This window comes from Ictidomys tridecemlineatus, chromosome 4 (genome assembly GCF_052094955.1).
Source record: "Ictidomys tridecemlineatus isolate mIctTri1 chromosome 4, mIctTri1.hap1, whole genome shotgun sequence".
In the NCBI taxonomy this organism is placed as follows: Eukaryota; Metazoa; Chordata; class Mammalia; order Rodentia; family Sciuridae; genus Ictidomys; species Ictidomys tridecemlineatus.
The window spans coordinates 163,392,155-163,401,812 of NC_135480.1; the positions used below are offsets into that span (position 1 = coordinate 163,392,155).

The window sequence follows — 9,658 nt, forward strand, 5'->3', positions numbered from 1 at the left end:
AAGTGTATCATTTAAAATGATTTTTTTTTAATGATGATGTTTCTTGGGTATAAGTCACATTTTCCTTTCCCTTCCAATTTCTAGTGATTTTAAAATTATATACAATGCATTGAAGATAATTTACAGAGATCTTGGAGTCTGTTGACTACTCTGAAGATTGTTATTGTTTGTTGTAGCGAGGGGACTTCAGCTGAAGTCTGTTCAATATTTCAGCCTTTTGTTGCTGGGCGGCTTCGGGTCTCCCCTGTGCATTCGCAGTTCAAGGATTTGAAGGAAATTTATTTGCAGATTTGGCAGCCTTCCTTGTCTGTGACTTCCTCCTTTCATGGATTTGTCTGTCCAGTTACTCTGGACCCTCTGAGCTCATTCTCTCTCAAGTCAGAAAGACAATGTCTTTTTAAATGAATTTTAGCCACCCTGAATCTTGTGTCATGGAAAGTGCCCTCAGTAGAAAAGCTATATAAAAACAAATCTTATACAATACAGTTCCCATCTTTTAATAATTGAATCACCTCTTTTGGGGAGACATTCGCATTTTTCTTGAGTAACTTCAAGCAATGATTTTTTAAATTATTTATTTTTTAGTTGCAGCTGGACACAATACCTTTATTTTCTTTATTTTTATGTGATGCTGAGGATTGGACCCAGGGCCCCACACGTGCTAGGCGAGCACTTTACCGCTGAGCCACAACCCTAGCCCCAATGATTTTTAATATTAGGTCAAAATTTATCATTGTTATCCAAGGCAGGGGGTAGTCTAATCCAAACTAAGTATGCTGCCATTTCTTGAACCAAACTCTCCTCTTGATATTGTGTGCCTTACCTTGTCATGTGTCTCTCTAAAACTTTCCTGGAACTTCATTGTCTATAAAAAACAAAACAAAACTTCCTTAGATTGCATTCACTCTATTTTTTCATTGTTCTTTTGTATAAATGCAACAGACACATATTCCAGCTAGACTGATCTGCTCTCCAAACCCTCTGTTTCACTGTGCTATGCTCTTGCAATTTCCCACTCCAACCCCCAATACCATTTCTTCTGTATTTGAATGCTCAAGTCCTTTAAGGTCTAACTACAATGTCAGCTCCTCTGTGAAAATGACCTTTATCCCTCCCAGTTTGAAATGCCCTAAATTTCTATTTAACCACTTTATATTTCATTGTTTTGCAAATTAAGTTAAGTCATTCAGGAGCCAGGGAATCACAAGGGATTAAGAGACAGATAAGATATAGTTGGATAAGATAAGAGTGTCCACCTGTGAGAAATCTCTCCTCTTACAGTGGTAGAGAATTTCAATTCCAAGGTGATAGGTACCCGGTGTGAAAGCAACAGGGTTAGGGAGGGGGTCCTGAAGAGAGAAGGTCAGTCTAGAATAAGAGCAATCTAGAGAGACCAGGGGCAGCTTCTTGAGTCAAGCATTCCTAGATCCCTTTCTTGTCTTTTCTTTCTTTTTTCCTTTTATTTTTGTACTGGGAATTGAACCTAGGGCCAGTGGCAGAAATTGTACCACAGAAGTACATTTGTTTTTTGTTTCAGTTTTTTGGAACTAGAGATCAAATCTAGGCATGTACTACTATTGAACTATATCCCCATTCCTTTTTACCTTTTTATTTTTAAATTTTGAGACCAGATTTTGCTAAGTTGCTCAGACTGGCCTTGAACTTGTGGTCTTCTGCCTCATCATCCTGAGAGGCTATGTACACAGGCATACTCTACTGAGTCCAACCACCTCAGTCTTGAAAAATGAATTATTTGGATTAGCTTTGTGGACCAGAAGAGGAGAAACATTCCTGAAAGAGAAAAATGCAAATTTGAATGCAGAAAGGTATGAGTGAACACTGTCATTTTAAAGGAGGTGCAGAAAATTATCCTATATAATTTATAAAAAGTGGTGTATGAGTGAATGAAAAAAAAATTCTGGCCATCATCGTTTTCATCCTTTCTCTTTTTGTTGCGTTCTGTGTCAAATAGGTCTTACATAGACTTAATGTTTATGTCCCTTGAGAATTCATATGTTAACTCACTCCTCAGAGTCATGGTTTTTGTGAGTTGGCACTGATGGGAGGTGATTCAGTCATGAAGGTGAATAATATATCCCATCTGTGAATGGGATTAGTGCCCTTAGTAAAAAGACCCCAGAAAACTCCCTCATCCCTTCCACCATGTGAGGCCACAGCCTAAAGATGTCCATCTGTGAACAAGGAAATGGGCCTTCACCAGAATCCAACCAAGCTGCCGCCCTGACCTTGAACTTTCCTGCCTCTACAATTATGAGCAATAAATTTCTGTTGTTGATAAGCCACCCACTTTATGGAACTTTGTCATAGCAGGCAGAACAGACTAAGACACAATCTGAAAGTACCTTATCTTCTCTTAATTTTCCTGGTACTATCTTATTCCAAATGATTGCTAACTCTGAAACACCCTTAAAGCTGTTCTTCCTGCTTCTGTTCTTATGCCCTTAAACTTCATTCTTTATACAGCAATCTAAGGGGATCTTCAGAATATGTAAACAAAACAATATTATTTTCCTGCATTCAATAGTTTCCCATTCCCTAAAGAAGGGCCCTTTCTTTCAATTATGGTCCTTCCCATGACCAATAAAGCCCTTACAAAGTGCAGGCCCTGCCTACTACTCTGACCTCATGTGTTACTTTTCCTTGCTTTTCCTCCTTCCTGGCATACTCATTTCTTTAAGCAAGCTCTTCTTTACGTTTTTAGCAAGAATATTATCTCCTCAGAGAGGTCTTCATCTCCTCAGTCACATTCTTGTTTCAAATTCCTCAAAAATGCTTATAATTATATTATTTACCTGTTTGTGTAATGTCTTTCTCATCAAGGAACCATGTTTTTACCTCTAAGAGCTGCTTCACCTGGGTTTCCTTGCTTTCCAGCTTCTAACAGCATTCAACTCTGGAGATGAGAGGACAGGAAGAAAGGTTTGGTGGTGGCTGCTTGCTCCCAAGGAAGCCATAACTGCTTTTCAGATGTGCCTCTCCTACAACTCAGGTAAGTGTGATGATCTGTTTTCCCTGATCATTTGTTTCTATGGGTGATAAAGTTCCATTACTTGGCTTCTCTCCCTGGTCCTTCTTACCGTGGTCCTTCTTATCAGGATGCTTCTTTTTCCTTTGGTGTTGGCTCACAAATACAGCTTTCATTTAACTCCCAATTATCTGTTTCAAGTATGCTACGTCTTTCTTCATTTCTGGAACCCTGAATAATGTTCTTCAAAGTATCGCCAGTAGCTACCACAGAACCTTTACGTGGTAATGTTCAGCATGTGTGTGTTGAACAAATGGGTAACTGGCTCTTTGTTCTTCAATCTTAGTTCATTAAGGTGAACTTCCTTAATATTTTAAAATCATGATTCAATCTTAGAAGCTAAACTTCTTAAGAAGTTTATGTCTTGGGCTGGGGATGTGGCTCAAGTGGTAGCGCGCTTGCCTGGCATGCGTGTGGCCCGGGTTCGATCCTCAGCACCACATACAAAAAAACCAAAGATGTTGTGTCCGCCGAGAACTAAAAAATAAATATTAAAATTCTCTCTCTTTCTCTCTCTCTCCCTCTCTCACTCTCTCTTTAGAAAAAAAAAAGAAGTTTATGTCTGTATCATTTAAAACTCTCAGCATAATATTAAGGGAAGATAGGTATTTTCTTAAAAAAAAAGATGTTCAGATTTTAGAAAGATAATATTATTTTTAATATTCTCTATTTCCTGAAATCCGAATATATTATAAACATAGGATTTTATAGGTAAATAAACTGAAGACCAGACCTGAAGAGAAAGTTGTCCAAGGACACTATGGTACTGCAGCCAGTGGTATCTTTCAGGTTTCTGCTTCCTTGATGTGACTAGACTGCTTCATCAGTTATCAAGTGAATTCTTAGATAAGACTTAACATACCCTATTATGTATCTCCTATAGGTTGGATCTGGAATGTTTCCCAGAGGACTCTGTGTTTCAGGCATAAACCCTAACCTGTGACTCTATTGGGAGGTAATGGAGCCTTTAAGAGCTGGGGCCTAATGAAAGAAAGTTTGATCATTTGGGGGTATGCCCTGGGAGGTGATATTGGGACTCCAGCCACCTCCTCTCTCTCTTTTGTTTCCTGGATGCCATGATGGGACCAGCTCATCCTACCACACATTCCGTGTTATACTGTGCTGTCATAGGCCCAAAGCAACAGGCCCAGGAGACCATGAATGGAAAGCTCTAAACCATGAGCTAAAATAAACCTTTCTCTTTATTAAGTTGATTGTCTGAAGTATTTTATCATGGTGACTGAAAGTGGATTAACACACCCTTTTTTCTACTTCTACTATTTTGCCATTTCATTTTTTAAAAGTTCTTTTTTAAAAAAAAATTCAGAAAAGATTTGGTAACACTACGGAGCTCAGACTTTTACCACGTTTTCTCCCACTGAAGGCCAGTTAAAGTGGATTGCACTGAGTATTCTGTCTTCTGGTATTCTGGCCTCCTAGTAGATGGTAGATACTATGGTAATTTATTCCAGCTTCATTCCCCACCTCATTATCTGCCAGGCTTCTACAGGATCTGCTCTCCCAGGGGTCCAGCTCTTTCAAAGTACCTATATGTTTGCACAAAATAAGTAGATGCCAGGATCATTTATAGAGTATCCTCTTCATTCTAATTAATTGGTTGTTTGTTATGTCATGAGCTGATTGACAGCTGTTTATTACATGCTTTGAATCCTTAGAACTTAGCAGAATGCTTTGGTACTTGAGGATCAATCATTTAATTCTGTTGAATAAAAGAGGAAATTATTCAAATCATGAACTTTATATCAGCACTGTCAAAATTGCAATGATAAGACAGCTCATTCTAAACATGTTCTTGGTTGTGAAACTGAAGAGTGAATCTAAAATCTCGGAATAAATTCCATAAAAATCACACATCATGGTTGCAGTGATATAGGCATGTGTACAAAAAAGAGAGGAGAACAAAAAGAATTGTGAATAGATCGTTTTGATGTCATAAAATTACTGAATAATTTTCACTTTGTTTTTTTAATTATTTTAAAGGGTATTTTAAACAAATACAAGATCAGAGAAAGTAAAGTTGCAAGAAAACCACAGGTGAGTAAGAAGATGACTGGAGAGTTGTAAACAAAGACAGTTATGAACCAAGTTGTTTCTGGCTTGCACAGTTTAAAAAGAGCCTAGTGTGAGGAGGCTGATCTATAAAGAATGATGATGATCTTCATTAGGGACCAGACAGGAGGCAGCAGGCTTAAGTTGCAACATGAGGGATTTAGATAAGAGAACAGGAGAAATTTTCAGACAGTGAGGTTTGATAGACACTGGAATGTGTATCTGGGGGAAGCCTGTGGAATTTCCTTCTCTTGAGGTCTTTTAAAAATAGGACAGTGTCTCATCTGCCCGAAGGATGGACTCTATTTGACCTCTAAAGTATCTCCTGAGCCCAAAAGGTGATCCACACCTTGAGGAAGAAAGAGCTCAAATGACCTTGGATAGCTTGAGTCATGAAAATAAGATGAACAATTTTTATATTTAATTTGATTCCATGTGTCATATATGTAAATTATAATTGCCACAATTCTTCTTTTTCTTTTGATCTACTGTTTTCATTTTTAATGCCGAGAGATTAGGGTTTAAGTAAAAACATTATAGGAAGTGGGAGAGGAGCTCTTTAATCTTACTTTGGAGCATATTTTTATAGGAACATAGGCAAGGAGAAGAGGATATTTTGGACATCTCTGATTTTGATTTCATATCCTATTCTAAATTTAAAGTAAATATTACCCTTTTCATTGACTTCAGTATTTTACAGATAACCTTTTAAAAATTAATTTAGTCTAAATGTTTCTCACAGTGGGTTGGCAGGACAAGTATCCCAAACTGGAAAAGAGTCCCTGCATTCAATTTCCTCTCAGGAAGTTTTACCTTCAAAAGTCCAAGTAGAGGTCAAGCTGTGGGTTGCCGGAAATAGTAATGTCTTCTACCGTCTGAGCACCAGACGACACTTAATGAAACCCCCAACTTTGTGGACATTGGTAAGGATTAACATGCTTTAGCTGCTTCCTTTTCTTTATGGTTGATGATTTTTCTATTTAATCTCATAAAACTCAGAAAAAAATTTTTGTGTAAGTAAGAGGATCTGTATTCTCTGGATTCAGTTATAACTGAAGATTTCTAGTTAAAGATGATAGCTACTTTTTTATTCCCCTTGTTTGTTTCTTAAAAAACAAAATGATCTCCAAGCCAAAAGGGACATAAGCATTAGAACTCCTTATCAACTTCAGGCAAAACAATTCCAGGGTTATTCTAGACTTAATTTCTTCCAAACTCTGTTTTAGTTGGCCTGAGGACATTCACAGGTTAAGGCATATAATCATATAACTCTGCGTATTTGTCATAGTGCTTACTAAGCTAATATCTAATTTGATCTTAAAAAAAAACAAAAAGCCCTGTGAATGTCAGGATATTATACATGAGAAAATGGAATTTTAGAAAGAACATATAATTGTTCAAGATCACAAAATTAGAAAATACAGAGATGGAACTCTGCTCATTTCAATGTCTACATCTTTTCCTCTGCACACTGCTATGCCGAGAATCAGATTTCCTAGGATTTATTAATTTTGTTATCAAGGAGGTCTTTGTCTCATTCATTCTGAATAAAAATGTTAGGTGATAAGACACTAAAGTCATCATCATTGCCAAATAAAGTTGTGCTAGCATTCTTATGGAACAAAACACAAAGGCTTTCAAAATATCCTGCCATTCCATATAATTTCATGTAAATTTCTGGTGAGGTTCCCAAATGCGATTACAACCCATACTAATTCATGATAGATATGAATTACTAAGGGACATTTTTTTTTAATTACAAAACCTATTTCAATTATTGCATCAGTTTCTGGCAGAATATTGTCTGCAACTCCCACGCTCCCTGGCATTCTGTCCTGGGTGTCTTTGGGGTACAAGTGGCTTTGTTTCCTTCCCTAGCAGTTCGGAAGTTTGTTTAATACTGACTCAGAGGAAGCATTCTAGCTGAGTACTCACATGGTCTTGTTTACAGCTCCGGAGTGTACATAATAGATAAGCAACTGACTTCCACAAGACCCCTGCACTTCCTGGGTGTGTGGGCGTGTGTGCTTGTGCAATCTCCCTGCTGTCTGCATCAGGTTGTAAAGTCATTTCACATCTCTTAAGTATTCCTCTAGTGAGCCTCATATTCCACAAGCCAAAGACCACTGTACTCCATGAGAGGTGGGCTGGTAACTAATGATTAACACTAAAAAGCCTATGATCAAACTAAAAAGCCAAGATCAAACCTGATAGGAGGCAGAGAGCAGAGAAATCTGCTTAAGGAGATAGTGTGAAATAAAGCTGCAAATGGCCTTCTCCAGGATTTCTGTTCAAAATCTAAATTGAAACTACTATTTATATAGAACTTCATCTTAGCAAGATTTTTTTTTTCAGGCTTGCCATCATTGTAGTTGATGATAGTGGGGGTTATAAAAGATAAATAGAGCACGTGGGCACAGGGAAAAGACCAGAGAATTCACATAACATGTCCTACATTGCACTAATATCCCTCTTTGGTTCCTTTTTAAAATATGACTAATTGTAGGTTATAAGAGTTATAGTAGAGCTCATTAGAAGAACTGCTTCTGAATCTTAGGAAGGTGGGCTGAGGATATGTCCATCACACTGTTGAATGTTTCAGAAAAGGTGAATCAAAATCACAAATGTCACAGATACATCAATTAGTCTCACCAAGAAAAGGAAAATTAATATATGTGAGTTGTGCATAGTGCTGGAGTGATTAAATCCATAGAAAGAAAATACTGAGTATTAAACATGAAGAAGCAAATTTCCTCCTACCAACTTTTTTTTTTTATCAAAACTAAGCAGTTTTTATTATCTCAAGATAGTACTTAATAAATTTAGGGATCTTTGTAAATCTTAGTTTTAAAAGGCATCATAATTCTTTCCTTGTTTTCTCCTTCCAGCTGCTGCTGCTGCTGAATTATGAGGCCTGCCATGCACCACTTCTGCAGAGACTAGCTTTGTTTTTGCAAAATGCATGGAATGGAGTTTGTGGGTATATAGATTGCAGGCAATGAGAGACCTGAGTGAATATGTGAGAATGACCACAAGCCACCAGATGTGGGTGTTCATCCGTTTGCCTCATTACTAAGAGGTTTTAGTTCTAAAAAATATCCGGGAGGATTTAGCTTTGCGGAAGTAGGTGGGGAAACAGAATAGAATAAGATTTTTTAAATTTTAAACAATTTATTTGAGCTCCCAATTGATATATTCTAACTTCTTTACACTGGAATCAGGATTTCCTAAGAGGCAGTGGGAGAAAGATTTTATCAGTGCCCATAGGCATTAGAAATTGATTTTGAAATTTATTTAGTGTGTCATCAGGATGACATTTGATTATAAAGAAGCTGGGAATTGGAAAGTTTAGATATAAGTTATTAAAACAATAATTAAGACTTTCTGTGGGCCTAGGCATATGTTTGTCTTGTTGGCATATGTTCTGCTCCATTTGCAAACTAAGCTGTTGATCCACTTCTGTCTGGTGTTCTGCTCCTTATTCATGTCATTCAAAATGAAGTCCATTTCACTTTTTTCAGAGACAGCATAGGACAGTATCAAGAACAGTTCTGGAGTCCAGCTAGTTGAGTTCAAATCCAGGCTCTGCCTCTATCAAGATTTGTGATCTCAGGCCAGTTAGTAAACTCTCTGTGCTCCAGTTTCTTCATTTGCAAAGTGTGGATGATAATATTTTCTATTTCATGGGGATTAAAAACAAAGAATCATAATGAGCATTTGGTGATAGTGAGAGATCAATAAATGTAATTTTAAAAAACTTTAAAAATTTACACATGTAGTATTTACTTTTTTTTTTTTTTTGGTGAATAGTTCCATGAGTTTTAATACAAGAATAGATTACTGGAGGATAGTAGAGGATAGGAAAGGCAACAGAATACAACAGACACTAGTATGGAAATATGTAAAACAGTGGATGTGTAACCAATGTGATTCTGCAATCTGTATATGGGGTAAAAATGGGAGTTCATAACCCACTTGAATCTAATGTATGAAATATGATATGTCAAGAACTATGTAATGTTTTGAATAACCAATAATAAAAATTAAAAAAAAGAATAGATTACTATAACAAACATTATAACAAAATAACAGGATACAGAGTAATTTTAATACCCCAAAGAATTCCTTCTACTACCTACTCATAGACATACCACTTTCTAGACACAGATCCTTGTCCCTTGATATCACTGATGTTTTCTGTTCCTATAGTGTTGCCTTTTCCAGAATGCTATATAAACTGTATCCTATTGTTTGTAATCCTTTGAGATTGACTTCTTTCACTTTATACAGTGCCTTTCACTAGTGTGGTACAAACTTGTTTCCTAGGATCTTACTTGAAGTTCTGATTTTATGAAAAAGGAATTTGATGAGAATTTTTTCTTAATAATATATATATATATATATATATATATATATATATATATATTATTAAGGGAAAGAAAAAAACTCAGATTAATTATTATCCAAAAGAAGAGTCTGGGGGCTGGGGTTGTGGCTCAGCAGTGTGCGAGGCCTTGGGTTTGATCCTGAGCACCACATTAA

At 36.7% G+C, this 9,658-nt stretch overlaps 1 long non-coding RNA gene across 1 annotated transcript; it reads left to right on the top strand.

Annotated features, from left to right (window-relative positions):
- Positions 1–2,898: 2,898 nt before the first annotated feature.
- Positions 2,899–9,373, top strand: LOC120890041 (uncharacterized). The gene is made up of 5 exons (XR_005734308.2): positions 2,899–3,010; positions 3,930–4,001; positions 5,048–5,101; positions 5,859–6,039; positions 8,005–9,373. It is a non-coding gene; the product is annotated as an uncharacterized LOC120890041 (long non-coding RNA).
- Positions 9,374–9,658: the final 285 nt, after the last annotated feature.